The sequence below is a fragment of the Panthera onca genome, chromosome D2 (assembly GCF_046562875.1).
Source record: "Panthera onca isolate mPanOnc1 chromosome D2, mPanOnc1 haplotype 2, whole genome shotgun sequence".
In the NCBI taxonomy this organism is placed as follows: Eukaryota; Metazoa; Chordata; class Mammalia; order Carnivora; family Felidae; genus Panthera; species Panthera onca.
This window is the reverse complement of record NC_138349.1, coordinates 42368900-42389796: the sequence shown is the minus strand read 5'-3', so window position 1 is coordinate 42389796 and position 20897 is coordinate 42368900. Positions and strand designations below refer to the sequence as shown.

General features: G+C 46.6%; 2 long non-coding RNA genes across 2 annotated transcripts; one reads left to right on the top strand and one right to left on the bottom strand.

The window, feature by feature from the left end:
* Positions 1-3404: 3404 nt before the first annotated feature.
* Positions 3405-13194, bottom strand: LOC132685201 (uncharacterized). Its single transcript, XR_009612993.1, has 4 exons — positions 13108-13194; positions 11118-11191; positions 4332-4420; positions 3405-3727 (listed from the first exon to the last, which is right to left on the bottom strand). It is a non-coding gene; the product is annotated as an uncharacterized LOC132685201 (long non-coding RNA).
* On the top strand, positions 4302-18434 carry LOC132685200 (uncharacterized). Its single transcript, XR_009612992.1, has 3 exons — positions 4302-4471; positions 8723-8831; positions 18135-18434. It is a non-coding gene; the product is annotated as an uncharacterized LOC132685200 (long non-coding RNA).
* The last annotated feature ends 2463 nt before the right edge of the window (positions 18435-20897 follow it).

Sequence of the window (20897 nt, the reverse complement as noted above, 5' to 3'; positions counted from 1 at the left end):
CATCCTGGGATCAACCTTCCGTTCACAGCCCACATCCAATCCACCAGTGAGTTCTGTAAGCTGTGCCTTCAAAATGTATTCAGAATGACCACTTCTCACCTCTGCTGGCTCTGCCACCTGGTCCAAGCCATCACCATCTCTACCAGGGGGACTGTGGTGGCCTTCTGTCTGCTCTCGCTTAGGCAGAGTGATGCTTTCAAGCCGAAGTCAAAACCCTTCCCTGGCTTTCTCTCACTCTCAGAGCCAAATTCAAAATCCATGACCTGTCTAAACTGGCCATCTGCTTGTCTCTGACCTCAATTGTTACGGCTCTTCCCCTCTCCCACCCCCTTCAGGAGTGCTGGCCTCCCTGCTGTCTCTTGAACACTCTAAAATCGCTCCTACCTCAGTCCCTTGTACTTCCTACTCTTGCTGCTGCCCTCTGATATCAACATTTTCACTCCCTTGCTTCCTTCACTTTAAGTGAACCTTTATCAGAAGATTACTTCCTCTACTACGCTAGGAAAATACAACCTCCTCACTCTGTATTCCTACTTTATGCCACAGGACTTAGCACCCTGTGATACGCTTACACACATTTATTGCTTCATTGTTGAATACCTCACTTTCCCTTTAGGATGTAAACCCCATGATGGCAGGGATATTATATATTACATATGATCACATATTATATATTACATATGATCACATATTATATATTACATATTATATATTAATTATATATTACAATAAAATTATATATTATATGTTATATATTATTATATATTATATATTATATATTCTACCTCTTAATGGTGGAATGCAGGCATTTGATTTTGTAGGATTTTGGTCTCAGGTGTGCTAGCTGACTATGTGACTCTGATAGACCCCCTCTGCATCTTGGTTTCTGATTCTTCACCTGTAATGACACTGGTTGCTGTACATTTAGTGTTCCAAAAGCTGTGCTAGACACTCTACAGGCATTGCTTCTGCTCAACCTTGAGATGGGGTAGATGAAGAAATGGGTATAGGGGTAAAAAACTTCATCCAAGTTTTCAAAAAGAGCCAGATTTGAAACCTGATCTTATGGATTCCAAAGTCCATGACTTGGACTGTTACAGTAGGGAAGAAGGTTGACCAGATGACCTCTGAGCTGCATTCCAGCTTTTAGCTAGAGAGTTTGAACTTTATGGGTAATGGAGAGATCATGAAGGGCTTTAAGCAGAGGAATGGCATGGTCAGGTTATAGTTAGAGAGATCAGTGAGGCCGAATTGGTCTGGGTTCTGCTAAAGCAGAAGCTGAGGCAGAGGCTTATGGGCTTTTCCTTTATTGGAGAATGTAATCCCAGGGAACAAAGTGAGGGACACAGGGAATGAGACAGGAAAGGAGAGAAAGCCAATTTGAAGATGTGTTATTGAATTGGCTATTTTTCAAAGGCAACTAAACACTCGATCTATTGTGTAACTCTCAGGACAATCTGTCTGGAAAGAGAAAAGTAAGAATTTTAACCACTGATCCCTGTTGTTTCACTTGTCAGAAGTTTGCCCCATGAAGCTGTGCATTCGTAGACACTGAACACACTCCCATGTGAACAGAACAGCTCCAGGGAGAGGTGGGAGGATGTGCTGCGAGGGTATAAGGTGACGTGGCATCGGGTCACACCTACAGGAAGTCGGTCAGAGCCTTGCAGAGCTGGATGATGCAGTGGCCACTGGACCAAGCAGCAGGTGAAGATGAGAGGAACCGCATAAGCGGTTCCGATGCAGGGCAGAGCTAGAGGTGGGATGGCTGGTGTTATCAGTTGAGTTGTATCCCCCGCTCCCCAATTCACGTGTTGAAGTTTTAGCCCCCAGCACCTTAGAATGTGACCTTATTTGGAAGTGGGGGTATTGCAGACATTAGTTAAGATGAAGCCATGCTGGAGTAGGGTGAACCCCTAATCCAATATGACTGGTGTCCTTATAAAAGGAAGAAATTTGGATACAGAGACACACATACAGGAAGAATACCACGTGAGGATGAAGGCAGATGTCTGGGTGATGCTTCTACAAGCCAAGGGAGGTCAGAGATTGCCAGCAAACCATCAGAGGCTAGGAGAGAGGCATGGACACATTATTCCTCACAGCCTTCAAAGGAACCAACTGACACCTTGATTTTGGACTCCCAGCCTCCAGAACATTGAGACAATACATTTCTGTTTTTTCAGTCACCAGTTTGTGATATATTGCTATGGCAACCTAGCAGGCTAATACAGGAGGGTAAGATTGAAGGCAGAGAGATCCATCCACGTGAACTGTTGTGTCAGCCTTGTGTTCAGTTGCTGGAGACAGACCCCAACTCAAGCTGGTTATGCTGAAATAGGGATTTATAGACCCATGTAATGGGGTGGAGTTCTTCCAAAGGAAGTTCTTTGGTTTTAGGCTGCATTCAGGGTTCAAACAATTATATCAGGGCTCTCCTTTCCTTGCCCCTTTGTCTCCACTGCTTTTTCTGATCCCTTAATTCTACTGGTCTCTTCATGGCCCCACACTCTCTACATGTGACAATAAGAGTCTCCATAGCTCCCACCCTTGGTACTCATGAGCCCAGAGAGAAGGAGCATAGCTTCCCCCGTGCCCAGTCAGAAGTCTGGGGAGGATTCCAATGGCTCAGTCCTGAACAGATGGCCATGGCCAAGTTTCTGCACACTTTCTTTAGCCAGGCCTGGGTCCCTTGACCACCCCTGGATCAGGGTGGTGGGGCCAGCCTCACTCAAATCACATGGATGTGATAGGATTACTATAGCAAGGGCTAGAAGTAGTCTCCTAAAGAAAGTGATGCCAGGCAGGCAAAACACACAAGCAGAAGTGGGCTTAGAGATGAGAGATGGAGTGGAAAGATATTTAGGTGTTGAATGGACAGGATGACTTGGGTGTGGGGGAGAGAAAGAAGAGTCCCAGGTTCCACACGTGGGCAAGTAGGTGTAAGTTGGCGCATTTAGCAGAATTTGGGGGGGGGGGTAGGTGGGTAGTTTATTTTTGGATATATTGTTTGAGGCACACTTGGACAGGCAGATGGATGGTCAGATACTAGAGTCTGGAGCTCTAGGGAAAGCTTGGGTCAAGGCCTGACCAAGCCATGCAGATAGGCATGAGATTGGGGAGTGGGGCTGATTGGAAGCTGGGCATGGGCCAAAGGAATTCTATTACCTGGAACTGAATCTGGTTGGGGTCCTGGGACATGGAGTAAGGGAGTGCCCAGCAAGGAGGCCCTGGTAGACAGGACAGAGTAAGTCAGATGCAGGAGCTATTTCCCAGAGCTGAGCCCAGAGTTGATATCAGGCAAGTTGTCCTTACCAGGTTAAGTTTTTCTATGGCCTCCCTTTAGGGAATCAAGGACAGCTTCAAGGTCAAGTTTATTGGCTGGAAGTTGGGAATTGTTGCTGTTACTTAGTGCTTTGCAAAGATGCAATAATGCCTGAAAAAATGCTGAGAAGATCTGGAAGTTTCTCATAGAAGAAATCTTTGACTTCTACAGCATGTTGAGGGATGGTCTGGTGGTCGAGGAATGAGCACAGCTGTTGTCTCTCTTCAACTGGGTCATGCTGACTTGGGACAGACATCCTTTGGTGACAAAGCTCTTGGTTTGGCCTTGTCTGGTGGTGAGGCTTCCTCCCAGAGTAACTCTTCAAGGTTCTGATACATTTTTACAAGACTGCTGCAAATACAGACATGGACTAGACTGGAGCTCCTGGGTCCTGAGAAGACACTGGAAGGGGTTTGCAGAGCATATTAGGACTCTCTCTTTGCTGAGCAGCAACCAAGTGCTTCCTACCCTGGGCAGCTGAGAAGGCATCAGCAGGGTGAACTTGCCAATGACCCACAGAGCAGGGAGGTTCTTATGAATGTGGCTATGTAATCATGGCCCTTGAGGTTTCTAGTTGTTTAAATGTCACCATTTATTTGAAATTGGTTCCCGTCAGACTTTGAAAAATTTATCAGTGCAATTGTGTGTCAGTACAAAGCTCCCTTAAAATATGTTTCCTTTCATTCATAAACCTGTGTAGGCATTTGATTAGTCTTTCTCTTGACTGCCAAGGAAACCATACTGAAAGTAGGGCACACATTCAGAACAAAGAACCTCAACTCACGGGCGAAAACCCTGTGATAGCCTATCTCCTTCCCCAGATAGTGTGCTTTGCAACAGCCAGCAGCCTGTTGCCACCTTGTAAATGTCGCTTGCAGCCCCTTTATGACTTCAAGGTGCAGGGCGGGGCTACAAAAGATTTACCAAATAGAGACCCCTTTTCCTACTTTTTCTTTTAGCTTCTTCAACACACAGAGCTGGGACATGTGGGAGACTTGTACCTTACCTGGGCAGGTGTGAGCATTGGTCTTTTCCCCAGGTTCCTGGGTACTGTCAGACTGTACTGCCAGTTGGTGGCAAGACGTCAGTCACATCCTGGCGGAAGGAACATTGAGGTCTCTTATCAGTACGTTTAAAAATTCAGAGGTAATGGCCTGCACCACCTCTCCCCCCCCAGTACACAACTTTAAAGCAGTTAAATATAGCATAGTTTATATAAGACGGTGGGTGTTTCACCATCTATGAAATCTGGGGTCTAGGGCTGTAGGCAGGGCAGAGAGGCCTGGAGCCAGAAGTTTGGGGAGAAGCATATGCAGCTGGTGCATTTCATCCCTCTTCATTGGCATCTTCTCTGCAGATGGCACGATTGAGACACTTTCAGACAGGCAGGTAGGAAAACAAGTACCATGTGCAATGATAAATGCATTCATAGAGTCAGGGCACAGGGGATGAGCCCGTCATTCTCCTCGAGGGCATTTGGGAGGATGTGCCTTTAAGTTCACAGTGTGGGCAAGGTGGGAAAAGGCTAACACTGGAGGGAGCAACAGCAGGAGGTAGCAGATCCATCGCATTTAGGGATGGGGGCGCTGGGGGCCAGGCTGGATGGAGAGGTGAGATCCAGTGCTGAAAGCTTGCATCCCAGGCCGAGCGGTTTGATACTATCAGGCTGGTGAGGAGAGGACACTTAGGTGTCTTAGCTGGGGGTACCATGATTAGGTTGAAGGTTGGGAAAGCTGCCTTTGACTGCAGTGAAAAGAAGAGCCGGGAGTGATAACTAATGTACTCAGCACCTTTCTGGTTTAGCATTTCCTGTGGGGCTGGCCTCACACAAAGCTCCAAGGAGGCTGGCTCCAGCTGCACCCTGAAAAAGGCCAATCTTGGTGGAACGCTGCTGTGTCCTAAGCTGGAACCCCACCCTCCCCCATGCTGGAGTGGGGCCGCTGCTCCCCCAACCATGCATGCTGAGCTGGAAGAACAGGGCAGATGACCAGAGTTCTGCCATACCATGCTACGATCAGATCCCAAGCCCTGATCCCACCAGAAGAGGGCTGGTGCTTCCCTAATCATGAAAGCGCAAGGTCTGGGGTCCCTTTCCTGGAGTCTGACATCGGCCAGCTGGATCCCTATGCACTGCCCTGGAAAGGGTCAACACATTTGTTCCTGAGCTTATCTCTGTGGGTTTCCCCCGACTGAACCCTGCTCGGCAGGCCGTGTGTGGGCCGCCAGGTAATTTTCCCTTGTTTGTATAAGGAGTTTGGGCCCTGAGGCCATTTACATAGCCTTTTGGTTCAGCCTGCTAAAGGGAGGCCACTCTCACAAGCGCGGAGTCCCTGATGAACGCAGGCACGGGGGAGGGTGATGCGGCTGTGTAGGGCCTCTTGAGGATGGGGGCGTGTACTTCTGTGATCCCCGACCTCCTCCTCGGCCCTTCTGCCCACTTCCCAGATCCCCTCGCACATCACACCCCCCCAGGCCTGCCCTCCCGCTTAGAAGATATGAGGGCTCCGTGTCCGGTTCCGAACTGCACAGGGTATGATTTGCTGTCCAGAAGTGGTGACTGGATGTCATAGAAGCCTTCTCACATCATGGTAGCCATCTTCTCATTGTGGATTCTGTGTCACCAACTCACTGAGAAAGTTCTGGAAATTGCTAACACTGAGTCTCAGTTTCCATATGAGTTAAACGAAGGGTTTGGACTAGAATATTTTCGGGATTCTGTGCTCTTTTAGAAGAGTCCATTATTTCTCCATCTGTAGCCCTCTGACATCTTCGTGGAATGAAGCAGGAGCCCTTGCCAGGGCCAGCATCAGGACCAATGAATAGAATTCCCAGTACATGGTGGGAGTTGCCCAAATCGAACTAAATTCGTGGTCTCATTTTCATGAGGACTGTCCTTATTTATTTATTTGGCCTGGCATCTGCAGGCCAGAGCTCGATTCCATGGCTCGGTTAGTTAATTTCGTCATTTAAATTAGCATTAGCCATGTCAGAGCTGTGCAGTTGGCCATTAAAAGCCAGACAACAGTATCATCAATCTGAATTATTACTGAGCACTGACTGACACATGGTGCTAGATAGCGAGCCATAAATGTCCAAAATGTTGAGAAAAAATGTGGGATGAGCGGGGTGGAGACTCCCACATCACACTATTGCCAACTTGCCTTGCCAGTCTCCACACGCAGGCCTGTGTCCAGCATCGCATTCTGTGACACTCTTGGGACTCAGAATGTCAGCACTTGAGCCTAGCCAGGAGGCTTCTCTATGGGGTCCCAAGCCTTCTCCTCCCCCCACTGCTTGGCCTGAACTGACACGAAGTCTGGCACTGGCGAGTGTCAAAGTATCGGAACCTGTAAGAGGGTGACAGTTCCAAAGCATGTGAGGATTACTCCTTTTGGGAAAGTTTATTCCAGGATGAATGACATCATAGGTGTCTAGTCTTCCAGCTTAGCACCATCTAAGCCATCCTCATTCTCTTTCTCTATAAGCTCTGTCATTCTGACCTACAATCCTGTGAAGTGTCACATTGGAACAATTCCTCCCAACACTTTGCCAACCCTTTTTTGGACCTTCTTCCTTCCAAAGCCAAGTTCTTCTGAGAGTATTCTATACTCTTTAAAAAAATTTTTTTAATGTTTATTTATTTTGGAGAGAGAGAGAGAGAGAGAGGAGGGGCAGAGAGAGAGAGGGAGGTGCAGAATCTGAAGCAGGCCCCAGGCTCTGAGCTGTCAGCACAGAGCCCGACACGGGCTCGAACTCACAAACCGCGAGATCATGACCTGAGCCAAAGTCGGACGCCCAACCGACTGAGCCACCCAGGCGCCCCGAGTATTCTACACTCTTGACCACCACTTCCTCACCTCCTTGCTTTTCAGCTGATGGGTGTTTTATATCCACAGCTGCTGAAGTTGCTATCCATAAAATCCCAGATGGCATACTAATCGCCACACGTTTGGGTCCTCACCCTACTTGATCTTCGTAACATTTCATTCTTGATCTCACATCCCTGAAATCCCCTCTACTGTTTGCTTCCATGACAGGACTCCACCTCTGTTCTCTTAACTCTGGCTGTTCCTTCTCAGGTTCCTCTGCCCCTCAAATGTCAGGCTTTTTCTGGTTCTGCCTTGACTTTCTTGTCCCACCCAACATGCTTCCCATGAGCAATTGCCTTGTGTTCCTTTGGCTTCAGCTGCTACTTCGAAGATGACAATGCCCAAATTATACCCCCCCAAACTTCATCTACTTGCTGCTCGACATCCCCCCCACACCTGAAGTGCACATCCAAAGCAAACAAACCCTACTCTTGCATTCCTGCTGGATTTCCCTTCACAGTTACTCCTAACACCAACCATCTGATTGCCTGAACCCCAGCATCAGATTCATTTCTGTTCTTTTGGACTATTGCAGGAACCTCCCTCTATGTATCTAGGAGGCACCTCTAGGTATCTCCACGTCCAGTCTTGCTATCCAGTGGATTAATCTTACTCTAGTCCTTGGAGTTTGACCTTGACTTTATCATGTGGCAGTTCCCACCATCTATAGGATGGAGTCCCAGTGCTTTTACGTGGCCTTTGGCCCATTTGTGGTCCACCTGTAGCTGGCCTTCTCATTTTCTGTTCTGACATCCACCCACCCACCCACCCTCTGCTGCGGTCCACCACACTGCTTCTTTTCTGTTCCTCAAACATGCCACACTTTGCCCAGATTGACATATGTTGAATCCCTGCACACTAAGTTTTCCTTCTTTGAAAACTTTTTCTGTCTCCTTTGTTTCAGTGTCTGTATGCCCAGAATACTTTGCAATGTCTCAGTTGGCCACTTAGAGAGTCTTAGAACTGGATGGAAGAAAGAATGTTTCTTTGTCTTTCCACCTGGCTGTAGCCTCCTGAAGCAAAAAAACTAAGCCTTTATCTCCTGGGTACCCAACATACGGCCTGGCCTTGAGTAAATGCCCCATGAAAGGGCAGTATGCTGTTGTCCATCACAAAGAACGGACAAATGAACTTTGAAGCTCGGAGGTGAGCTAGGCCTCAGGGAGGAGACCAGGAAGAAATGGGCTGGCAACCTCTTTTCCCATACAGTGCAGCTAATTGAGATTCGGTCACCTCCAGCTCCAGCATGCACAAGACAACTCTCCATACGGAGCATTTAAACTAGGCTTTGGGGCCCAGGGGCCTGCCTATTTTTTTTTTTTTTTTTTGTATTTAAGTAATCAGGACAGTATAATATAAATTAAATGAGAGAGATAGATAAAGAGGGAGAAAGAGAGACAGAGAGAAGGGAGAGAGGAACCGAGGCAGAGCACTGTTCTCTGTAATTTCTTGGGCATGATGGAAGCGGGTTCGGGATCTTGGACTCCGTATTTTATCACCTGATCCTACTTCTTCCACATTTCCTCAGGCACAGCTGTTGATACAGGAATCTACAACATTTGTATGTATCAACAGAGACCAATTCACAAATGCATGCGTTCCTGTGTAAACATGGAAACTTCCTTATGCTGACAGGGGTAAGCGGACATTTGGCCTGGAAATATTTGGTGTTTAGAAATATTTAACGAATTAGAGATTGGCGGATGAGATGTCCGCTGCCCCACTCTCCTCTGGGTGGCCAGGTGCCTAGACTCATTTGGGTTTTCTGGTAAGTGAACTTTTCTTGAAACAAATGCTATATGAATGATTTATATTTATTCATAAACAAAAACCAAATTTGCCTTTGTCTAATTTAAACAAAAATTAGGAAATACAGATAAACCAAAAGAAACCTAAACCACAGATAATGCCCGTTAACATTTTAGTTTATATACATAGTCCCTTTTAAATTCTATTTATTTATTCACACAGATTTTAAAATTAACTTATCCTAGACATTATCCTTTATAACATTCTTCTTTTATTTTATTTTTTAATGTATTTAATTAATTTAATTTTTTTTAAATGGACCTAGAACCTATTATGCTAAGTGAAATAAGACAGACAGAGAAAGACAAATCCCACATGATCTCACTTATATGTGGAATCTAAAAACCAAAACAAATGAACAAACAGCAATAGCAACAACAAAAAAAGAGGAACGATCTCATAAACATAAAGAACCAGTGGTTGCTGAAGGGAAGGCGGGGGGCGGGGGAAGAAGGGACGAAATAGGTGAAGGGGACCAAGAGGCACAAAACTCTAGTGATAAATAAGTCACGGGGATAAAAGTACAGCACAGAGAATATAGTCAATAGTATTGTGCTATCTTGGGTGACAGGTGGTAACTATACTTTATTGTGGTGAGCATTCCATAATGTACATACTTGCTGAATCACCATATTGTACACCTGAAACTAATGTTAAAAGTCAATTAAAAAAATAGACCCACCTGTTTTTATCAGTCTCCCCTTGTGTCGCTCTAAGCATTTCAATGGTCATTGTCAGCTTCCTTGAAGCTAGCACATTCTTTAGTGGGTGTGTCAGAGGCATGTACTCTCTCACTTAACAGTGGAAGGAATCGACTATGGGTGAGTCATCAATGAATGAGGGTCATTCAGCCAACATCGTCAAATGCCTAGGCACATGCCAGGCCCTGGGGCTGAGGAAGGCAGGACTGCAAAGGTGCATAAGGCGGCCTGGAGGAACTCAGAGCTCATAAGGGAAACCTATATTTGATGGTAAGATTCATGGACAAAAAGGCCTTTCTGGGTACTGTATCATATATGGGGAACAAATAAATGTCCAACAATCAGAAAAGGCTTAATAACACAGTATGATGGGCTATGGGGCTGCAAGTGAAGACTTTTTTTTAAAATTTTTTTTTAATGTTTATTTTTGACAGAGAGAGAGAGAGACAGAGCATGAGCAGGGGGTGGGCAGAGAGAGAGGGAGACACAGAATCCAAAGCAGGCTCCAGGCTCCGAGCAGTCATCACAGAGCCTGACGCGGGGCTCGAACTCACAGACAGTGAGATCATGACCTGAGCTGAAGTCGACACTCAACCGACTGAGCCACCCAGGCGCCCCAGTGAAGACTTTTTAGTAGGGTTGAGGATGCTTAAATATTTTATGTTTGTTTATTTTCAGAGAGAGAGAGAGTGAATATGAATGAGGGGCAGAGAGAGAGGAAGAGAGGGAATCCCAAACAGGCCCAGCCAGCACTGACAGCACAGAGCCTGATGTGGGGCTCAATCTCATGAACCACAAGATCATGACCTGAGCTGAGATCAAGAGTCAGACGCTTAACCGACTGAGCCACCCAGGTGTCCTGATCTGTGAAATATTTTCAAATCGCGATGTTGATCCATGGAGTATACTCCCCACTATTTGTCAAGTGTGCTTACACGTTCATAGAAAAAACAAACAAACAAACAAACTGTAATCCTGGGGGGAAAGACTACAGTGATTATGACATTGTAGTGATATTTTTGTTTGTTCTCTTTATATTTTTCACATTTTCCAAATTTTCTACGATAAGCAGCCGTTGTATTTGTAATCAGAAAAAGCTATTTTTAAAAGACTTCATGCCTGGCTGTAAAAGACTGTTTATGAAACTTTTAGGGTCTTTCGGGTCTGCTCTTCTATCAGGAAAGCCGTGTTCTAATAATTCACTTAGGAGAGTTACCTAAAAGTAAAATGAAGGGCAAAGGTTATGCCCATTTCCAAGCTTCTGATATGTCTGCAAAACTACTTTCTAGCAAGGCTGTGCTGATTCACCTTCTCCAACAGCCCCTGTGAGAACTACAAGGTTTTGGAGCAGACACCTTGGTCCTGCGGGGACAGGTGCTTTGTCTGATGACATTTGGTGGCAGGCTCACTTACCTCCCACAAGACACTTGCTGATCTAGCCACCAACACTCCTGCTTATATCCCATCTTGTCTCCAAACATCCAGGCCTGGTTAAGAGATCAGAAATACATGAGTTTTGACAAAAGGCTGGAGCACACTTCAGCTGGCTTCCAGCAGTACTATCTCCTGGAGCAAACTTGTCCTGCTGTTGCTATGGACTTTCCGCTGCCTCAGTCGGAAGTGTCAGGGTCTGCCTGAATGGTCTGTTACCTCTGGAGAGACAACATCAAGTTTGCAGGAGGCTGGATCTGCCAGCTGGGCTGTCTGTCGCTAAGACGGTGCTCAGAATACAGGAGGCAGGAAGCAAAGGGGCAGAGCAGAGACAGCCTGGAGTGGGCGTGAGGCAGCTGTTGACCCCGGGCAGGTGACTGTCCTGTCCTGGGCCAGAGCTTCCTCACCTATGTCATGCATTCTAATGTTCTTCCTGCTTAAATATCCAGCCATTCTGCATGCTCTGGTATAAGGAGATGCCAGGTAAATTTTCCAGACAGTGCCCAGATAAGCTCCTCAGTGAGTTTGCTTCGTGTCATTTAAGGGTTCCACTCTGAACCTGAGATCAAGAATTGCTTGAACTCAGAGAGTTAGGGTTGAAATCTGGCTGAGTTAGGACTCTCCAGTTACAGATGAGGAAATTGAGACCTAGAAGGATGGAGAGGCTTGCCTGAAACTCCATGGTCATTTGGAGGCTAGCTGAGAGGACACCCTAGGCTCCCTTGACCGTATGGAGCCCCTCACATCACCTTGCTTCCCTGAAACATCTTGTCTGATCTTGCCCCTCAGAGAGGAGCAGAGCAAGCTAGGACTTTTGAGCATGATTTCCTTGCGCGTTTGCTGACCAGCATGCTGTTCATATGAGGCCGAGGTAGGCACAGTGAAGCAAAATGCTTTCTGTTTCAAAGTGTTTGTGTAGAGGCTGGGGGGTAAAAAGCCACTAAGGAGAAACCCAGGACTGTATCAGAAAGGAAAGAAGGGGACTGTCCCCTCTCAGGCCCTGCCAGACCCTTAGCGGAAGGCCAGGACTATTCACAGCGTGGGGGTTAGGGAGAGAGGGAGGGACAGGAATGGGCTGTGTTCCCTTTGAGCCTGGTTATGGAGGCCGATGACGCCACTATGACGCAGCTCCTGGGGGGGGGGGGTCATAGTGGGGCTGTGGGTAGGGGGAATGGCAGTAGATTTCTCTCCTTAACTTTCTAGCAAGCTGGCCGCCTGAGTGGGAAGGCAGATCCCCCAGCCTTGCCGTCTGTTCTTGAATTGCACTTGAACCACAAAATGGGCTTGGGATGCAACTTGGTATAGTGGAAAGACAGGGCTTTGGACGTGGGCTGAAGGCCCTGCTCTGCTGTGTAACCAGCCCCAGCATCTGTACTTGTCTGCTGTGAAAATGGGGGTGCTCTTGCTTACCCTGAGGCAGTATACCAGACCACTTTGTACCCGTGAGTCTAGCTCTTTCAATACTGGCCAGGGCTGGAGACCTCCGGTGGGGGACAGTGCTGGGCCCCAAACCCCTGCTGTAGACAGTCCCTTTCTCCATGGGAACCCCATACATCACAGCTTGCTCCCAACCCCACCCTAGCCTCTGGACTCTGTTCCCATCTGAGTCCTGGAGAGGCTGGGCTGGAAGGTCCCACCAAATGTCTTGATAGCTTGGGACCCTCTTCTCCATCTCTTCTTGCCTGAGTTTCTGTCTCCCCCACCCCCATTCTGACTCCACGTGGGCCTCTTTCTTCCTTAAACACTCCCTGCTCCCTTCTGCCTCCAGAATTTTAGATACATGGCTCCCTCTGTGCAGAATGTTTTTCATCCCCCGCACCCTCCACATCCTCAACTAACCTGGAATGGTTAGCTTTCATGTCACTCCTTCTGGGACACCCAAGACTGCCTCAAGCCCTCTGTTCCACCCCCTGTGTCTCCTTGAATTTCCTGGCACAGCTATAACCATCTTTCCAGAGTCTCCACACCTTACCCTGCCCTGGTGTCTCAGTGACTGTCCCCAGAGAGGCACTTTATGGATGCAGAGCTTGGCGCCTCAGGCCATGGATATGCCCTTACTGTAGATTCATGGATTTTACATGCTTTAGGGTTGGGTGGTGGGCAGAGGAACAATGTCTTCAGTGATGGGCCATTGACATCAGCTCATGAATATTCATGAGTCTCTTTGTGCCCTGAACTTCTTGTTTTTTCACAAGAGAGGGATTTCAGGGCTGTCAGGCCAAGGATGGGCTAACATGCTTTGTCAACTGGAGCTCTGAGGATAAGACCTCAACTAGCTGCTGAATTCTGCCAGGTGCCTGAGGATTGCGTGACATATCCCTATATCCCCTCCCACCCATATTTTTTTTTATTGTGGTTCTATGTATACACACACACACACACACACACACACACACACACAGGGAGTCAGGTGGTCTGTCAGTGTCTCATAACATCAGACATGCTTATTCTCTTGCGCATGGCATGTAACACAGCAGGGCCAGCCAGAGGCCATCTTTAGGAACTGAGAATGAATTCTGGAAAAGGGGAGTTCTCTATCCTTCTATACGCACCCTGTGGGCTATGTGAGCTTGGGGCTTCTGCTCACCATCTTGTTGGCTCATGGAGACAGCGTGTCTGAAACTGAAGCCGTGCAGAGGCCTGCAGAGTCTAGAAGTGAAGAATGAAAGTCTGAGGACCTTGCTTGAATTCCTGGGCCCAACCATACCTCAAAATCCTGGTTGTGGACTTCCCAGTTAGGCAAGCCAACAAGGTTGTTTTAAGTAGTGTGCTTTGTGGAAGATTAAGGATGGTCACAAAATCTTTGACAGAGCTCCTCTTGAGAGGTGGGGTGAATCCAGGGTGGTCACCTAAGTCAGAGGACTGTGTGCAAGAATCAGGTGCCCAGGTAGCCCATGGATGGTGCTCCTCCAGGCAACTTGGGAGGAGAGACCAGAGGTCAGAGTCTGAGGAACTGGAGGAGGAGATATTTACTACATCTTGACCTCATTTCATATGCAGGATTCAGAGGTAGGAGCTGATGCTCTTACCCTAAGGTGGAGGCAAAGCTGTGTCAGGTGAAGGTCAAGGCCATCTTGTAAGCAAGTAGACAGATCTAGAGTCCATGCTCACCCCCTCTCCAAGTCAATTTTCCTGATAATCAGTCAGTGACCACTGTGCCCTCATGACCTCCCATTCCTGCCCCCCCCCCCCCCCCCCCCAACTGACTCTTCTATTTTTCTGCTGCACAGATCTCATTACCGCTGGGAGCAGGGAGCGTGGCTCCAGCCTCGCCCACCTCAGCCGCTAATGAGCGCCCTAATTTGATTGGCTCCAAATGAATGTGACCCAGAATTAAAAGATGCCAGAAGACACTGCCATAAATCGAATGAGTTTGCTTCAATTTATTATGTTTCGAATTCAATTAGATTTCTCCTCCAACCCTCTCCGAATATTAATCCAGCTGCTGGCTATAGAACAATAACTAGAAGGGCTATTGTTGAATCCCAGCCCCCACTGTTCAGCTTGGGCTCGGGCAACAGTGGTGGATGGAAAACCTCAGCCTGGGTGTGGGGAGGTCAAGGGAGTTCAAGGCCAGCTGCCAAGCATCCCACCAGCCAGCCAGCATATTTCCTGTTGGGGAAGGGATTCAAAGCAATGTACCCAATTAAAATGGTTTAAAAATTATTTTTAGTGCATAAACACTTCAAAAGACTACATAGAAGGAGTGCTGGAGTCATGGACTTTGTCATGTGACAGGCGACAGGGGACAGGATGACCCAAGGTCTGGGCTTAGCCTGGCCACAAACTGCAACTAGGACTCTGTACAACCGACTTTTCCCAGCCTCGGTTCTCTCATTTGTAAAACCAGGGGGCTGGACTCCAAGAACGGTTTCGATGACCCTGGTTTCTACTCTTCTCCTTTTGTTCCCAGCTGCCCACCCAGAACCTCTTGCTGGTCCATTTGGCTTGGGAACCACACCTCCTCAGGCCGCCTAGGACTCTCTTGCTGGGCATAGGTTGGACTCAGCCAATGGGAGACTTTGGTTGGAGGGTAAAAGGATAGGAAGAGAGAGGGGTCAAGGCTGTGTCTCTCCAACACCCCACTCCAGCCAGCAGCATCCTTTGCATCTCCAGCTTTCATGGCAGCCACGGCACTGTGGCCTCTTTGTCTCTTTAGTCCCATGGGTAGTCACAGTTGCTGCCATGTTCTCTATACCCTTTACTTTTTCTCTGTGCCCTGCCCATCTTTCTTTAGGGAGTATTGCCATTAAAGTCTCAGGATTTGAATCATCTGGGATGAATTCCACTTCATTCCATGACTCTAAATAATGCAGATGAGAAATCCACTTTTGATTGAGGTTTCCCATGGGGAAGGGTCCTCCAAACTGCTGCCCAGATGAAAGTGGGGGGTCCTGGTTTGGGAGTCTGGCATGAAGCCAGGGAAGCCCAGGAGCTTCCAGATGGAGCACAGGAGAGGCTGTCTCCATGGACAGTGTTCACCCTCGGGTGGAGAGCACAGGGTGACCTGGGAGGACCTAGGAGATGGTTGTTTGGGGAAGGTTGTCTCTCCCAGCCCTCGTAGAGCAGATGATGCCTCAGAAGGACAGAGGAAAGAGGGGAAGGCTCCAGGCCCCACTCCATCCCTGACCCAGTTGGATGTGGGGGAGTGAGAGCCCTGGCCTGAAGGCGAAGGGCATGTATCCTCAGGGAGGGAGGGAACTCTGCAAAAGGGCTGATGACAGAGGGTTTGTTTGCTCTGAAATGGGGTTCCCAAGGGCACAGTGACCAGGACTTGGAGTCAGTCATGAGGGAAGAGACTGATGGAGAGGAATCCCAGAGCAGGAGGGAGGGAGAGAGGGAGATGGTGAGTGGCCAGGGGCTTGCCTTTGGGATGGTGACCAAAGATTACAGAGGTAGGATCAACTAGGGTTCTATATGGTGCCCAGCATCAGTGTAAGTAAATGACCTGGGCCCTGGAGGAGGGTGGAGAGTGCCTCTCTGAATGTCTGGTCCAGGAGCCCTGCGTGAGTGAGCAGGGACCCAGAAGGGAGCTGCAAGTCAGTATCACACCTAAGTCATGGTGTATGAGCATCCTAGGGCTGTAGTCTGTCTGCCTCGGGGTCAGCAGGCAGGGCAGGCCAAGTTCTGCCTCAGTGGCTTGCACATCTTGGTCCTAGTGCTACCCTTTGTGTTGAAGGGAAGCTTGGCAGTGATTGTTGAGTTATTTGGAGAAGGAGCCACCACCCGGGAGGGATGGTGTCCTTGTCACTGAAGATACTCAAGACCATCTGGAAGCTTGGAGTTGATGAAGAAGGAATGCAGATAAACTTTGTGACTTAAATGAGCTTGGGGCTTCAGGGAGCTGTGATCTGTGAATCAATAGGAAATTCGGGTTCGAGGAAGCTAGACCTGGATTCTGGGCAAGTGGAGGTGGGGGTCTAGGCTAAGAGTCTGAGCGCCAGGTCAGGCCCCAGAGAAACAAAGGCTGTTGGGAGCCTGGCCAGCTGCTCAGGTGGCTTCCGGCCATCCCCTAGGGCCAGAGCCAGTGGGGACTGAGGAATGTACAAGCACGATCAGTGTTCTGGACAGACACTGGAGGCAGATGAGCCACATGGCCTGGGAAGCAGATAAATGGGGAAGGGCAAATCTTCTTGTGAGAACAGAGACATCTTCCTATCTCCTGGAGAGAAGGTGTGGATAAGCAGTCCATTTACTCATCCATTTGTGATAGGTTTTTAAAAATTAAAGTAGGGGAAGGTTTCACACCCCCCTCCAGACTTGGAACATATTTTTTTTATTGACCTGTGATACAACAGGTCAAACTCCTAGAGGTTCAGCCTATTAGATACGAAATTAAGTAGTTTCCCCTCTTAAAAGGCATAACTCAAATATTAATAAAGATAAGTCCAAATTATATATTTTTTCCTTATGATCTTAAAGTTTCATCTCAAATGGAGTCACCATACTTGATATTGATCAAATCCTTTTCAAAGCTTATGTTGTTGGTCCAAATATTTAAAAATATTTCACTATCACAGTGTGTCTGGTCATTGACGTGATACATACAAATAGGAACAAATCAAACAGGAGGGAAGGGTTTATGATGAGGGAAAGCAGATTCCACCCTCACTCTCCAGTAAACTTCTTTTAAACATTTCTATTTTTAGTACTTCTGGTGGGTACCTCCATAACTCTCAATAGCATGCATATGTACTCTTAGTTCTTGACTTATTCTCTGTAGAAAGTTTATGGATCCCTTATAGTTGAACATGAGAAATTGCTCCCTGTATATGCCTTTTTTTCCTCCCTTCATTATCCCAAGTTTCCTCACAATTATTTTTAGTTCTTCCATTAGTCTAATAACTTTACACTATGTAATTATACCTTAATTCTGTATTTTGTCAACCTCAGTTAGGGTAACGGACCATGGCAAGCGGTTTTGGCCTGTTCCCATATTTACCACCCCACTTTCTTTTGGGAAGGACTCTTCCTTTCCAGGGGTGCGTGGGAACACACTCCCCACTGGCCCATCAAGTGCACACCACCGCCCGTCACCCCCGCCCTGCCCCCGCAGCCATGGGTGGCAACTGCTTGAACCCTGGGCATGTTTCCCAATGCAGGCCATTAAGAATCAAGAATGTATAATGTTAAATGAAATAAGTCAATCAGAGAAAGACAAATACCGTATGATTTCACTAATTTGTGGAATTTAAGAAACAAAACAAACGAAGAAAAAAAGGGAGACAAACCGAGAAACAGACTCTTAACTACAGAGAACAAATTGATGGTTACCAGACGGGAGGTGGGTGGGGCTGTGGGTGAAAGAGGTAAAAGGGATTAAGAGGACATTTGTGACGAGCACTGAGTAATGTATGAAATTGTTGAATCACTATATTGTACATCTGAAAATAATATACCTGTGTATGTTAATTACATTGGAATTAAAAAAGTTAATTAGAAGAAAAGAATCCTCCCTCTTACTTTCATTACTAAAATCTTCTCTGGGATTACCTCCAGCAGGCAAATGGAACATTCTTGCTGGTAGTGTCCCTCTGGACCACTGTGTACAGAGATCCTGCCTGAGAGGACCAATCCAGAGGCCAACAGCAGTGAGAGAGGGAGCTACTGAGAGAGAGATGAGTTTCAATGATGACAAAGACTGGTAGTCCATCTGTCCTGGAGCCTCGTTCACCTCTTGACCTTCACAACTGCATGAGCCTGAACATTTCATTATTAGCTTCAACCAGTTGTATTTGCTTTCAGACTACTACAGCGCTAATCATGGCATAGCAAACACCCCATCGTGTATAAGATGAAATGAGAATCAGCAATTCTGCTTCTAGCATTATTTTCCTATGGCTGCTATAACAAATTACTGCGAACATAGTGGCTTACAACTTTATAAATCTTGTGGTTCTGGAGGTCAGAAATCCGAAATGGGTCTCCCTGGGCTAAAGTCAAGGTGTCTACAGGGCTGTGTTCCTTCTGGAGGCTCTAGGTGGAGAATCTGGTTTTTGCCAGCTTTGGGAGGCTGCCTGCTTCCTTGGTTTGTCGGCTTCTCCCTCCGTGTCCACCACTGGCAGTAGTGAGTGGGGTCCTTCTGACCTGGCATCACTCTGACCTCCTCTTCTGCCTCCATCTTCCCCATTCAAAGGCCATCAGGATTACACTGGACCCACCTGGACAACCCAGGATGCTCTTTCTGTTTTAAAGTCAGTTCATTAGCAACCTAATTCCATCTGCTACCCTAATTTCCCTTTGCCGCTGTGATGTTCTTTCTGACACTGCTTCTGACATCCAATGTGTGGTGTATTTTCCAACATCAATCTTTTCTCCAATTTTCCAATATCAACCCTAAATCTCTGGTTCTCTGACACCAACTTGGTGCCATTATTCTACCTACCAGACTTCATATTTTAAATGAAATTTCATAGCTCAGCTCCCATTCGGTACACATTTACCTTTCTTTTGTTTTTAAATTTAAACATCTCATGGGGGTATAAAATTGATATACAATAAATGGCACATATTTAATCTGATGAATGTTAGCATACACCCATAAAACCATTGCCACAATCACGAAAATGAACATTGTCCCCCAAAGTGTCCTTGTGCCCATCTGTAATCCATTTCTCCCCCCTTTCCCATCCCTATCGTCAGGGATTTTTTTTAGAAGTTCAAAGACATTTATAAATGGAATCATACCATATGCATGCCTGTTTTTCTGGTCTTTTTGTCTTTTCAGTAAGCATGATTATTTTGAGATTCATTCCATGTTGTTGCACGTATTTTTTTTTTTTTTTTTTTTTTTGTGGCTCAGTAGTGTTCCAGTGTATGGATATAACACAATTTTAAAATTGAGAACGCTCTGAATAAGGTGAATGCTCTTGATAAATGTTGAATTGTTCCAGTTATGTGGACATGTAGTTTCATCTCTCTTGGGAAAATACCTAGGAACAAAATGATAAAATCATGTGATAGGTGTCTATTTGACTTTCTTTTCCTTCATAGATGTTGCCATGGATTTTGCATCGCATGGCATCAGAAGGCACATGATTAACCATTTATTTATTTATTTATTTAAGTTTGTTTTAGTTACAGTCAAATTCACTTTTGGGATGGTTATAGTTCTACGAGATTTAAAGCACCACCATCAGGATGTCGAACACTTTGATTACCCAGAGCTCCCTTGTGCTGCCTTTTTCTCTGCAGAACCTCCCCTGTGAAACTCTTGATCTACTTCCTGTCCCTAGAGTTTTGCCTTTTTTATTTTTATTAAATTTTTTTTTTAATGTTTACTTACTTTTGAAGGAGAGAGAGACAGAGCATGAATGGGAGAGGGGCAGAAAGAGAGGGAGACACGTGATCCAAAGCAGGCTCCAGGCTCTGAGCCGTCAGCACAGAGCCCGATGCGGGGCTTGAACTCACAAGCCTGTGAGATCGTCACCTGAGCCGAAGTCAGATACTTAACCGAGCTACCCAGGTGCCCCTTTATTTTTATTTTTTTAATTTTTTTTTTTTTTTGAGTGGAGGGGAGTGCAGGGGAAGGCAGAGAGAGAGGGAGAGAGAGAATCTTAAGCAGGCTCTGTGCTGTCAATGCAGATCCTGACATGGGGCTGGAGCTCGTGAACTGTGAGATCATGACCTGAGCCGAAATCAAGAGTCAGTTGCTCAACTGACAGAGCCATCCAGGCACCCCAGTTTTGCCCTTTTTAGACTGTCTTATAAATGAAAGTATACAGTATGTAACTTTTTGAGACTGGCTTCTTTCATAATGCCTTTGAAATTCATCCATGTCATAACATGTATCAATTTTTTGTTCCTTTTTAACCGGGTAGAATTGCATGTGTAGATGTGGTTCAGCTTATCCACTTCTCTGCTGAAGGACACTGGGCGGGGGGGTTTCCAGCTTTAGGCAATTATGGATCATCCATAATCGTCTTCTCTAATCATCTGTATACAGGGTTTGAATGAAAGAAAATTTTATTTCTCTATGGTGAATACCGAGGAAGGGAATTTCTGGGTATATGGAAGTATATGTTGAATTCTATAAGAAACTGACAAACCATTTTCCAGAATGACCGTACCATTTTGCATTCCTACGTTAGTTGTTAAACTCCTGTGTTAAACGTAGGAGAGCCCCAGTTGCCCTACATGCTTACCATCAACCACGTCAGATTTTTACTTTTTTAAATGTTTATTTATTTATTTTGAGAGGAGGGGGAGGGGCAGAGTAGAGAGAGAGAGAGAGAAAATCCCAAGCAGGCACCGTACTGGCAG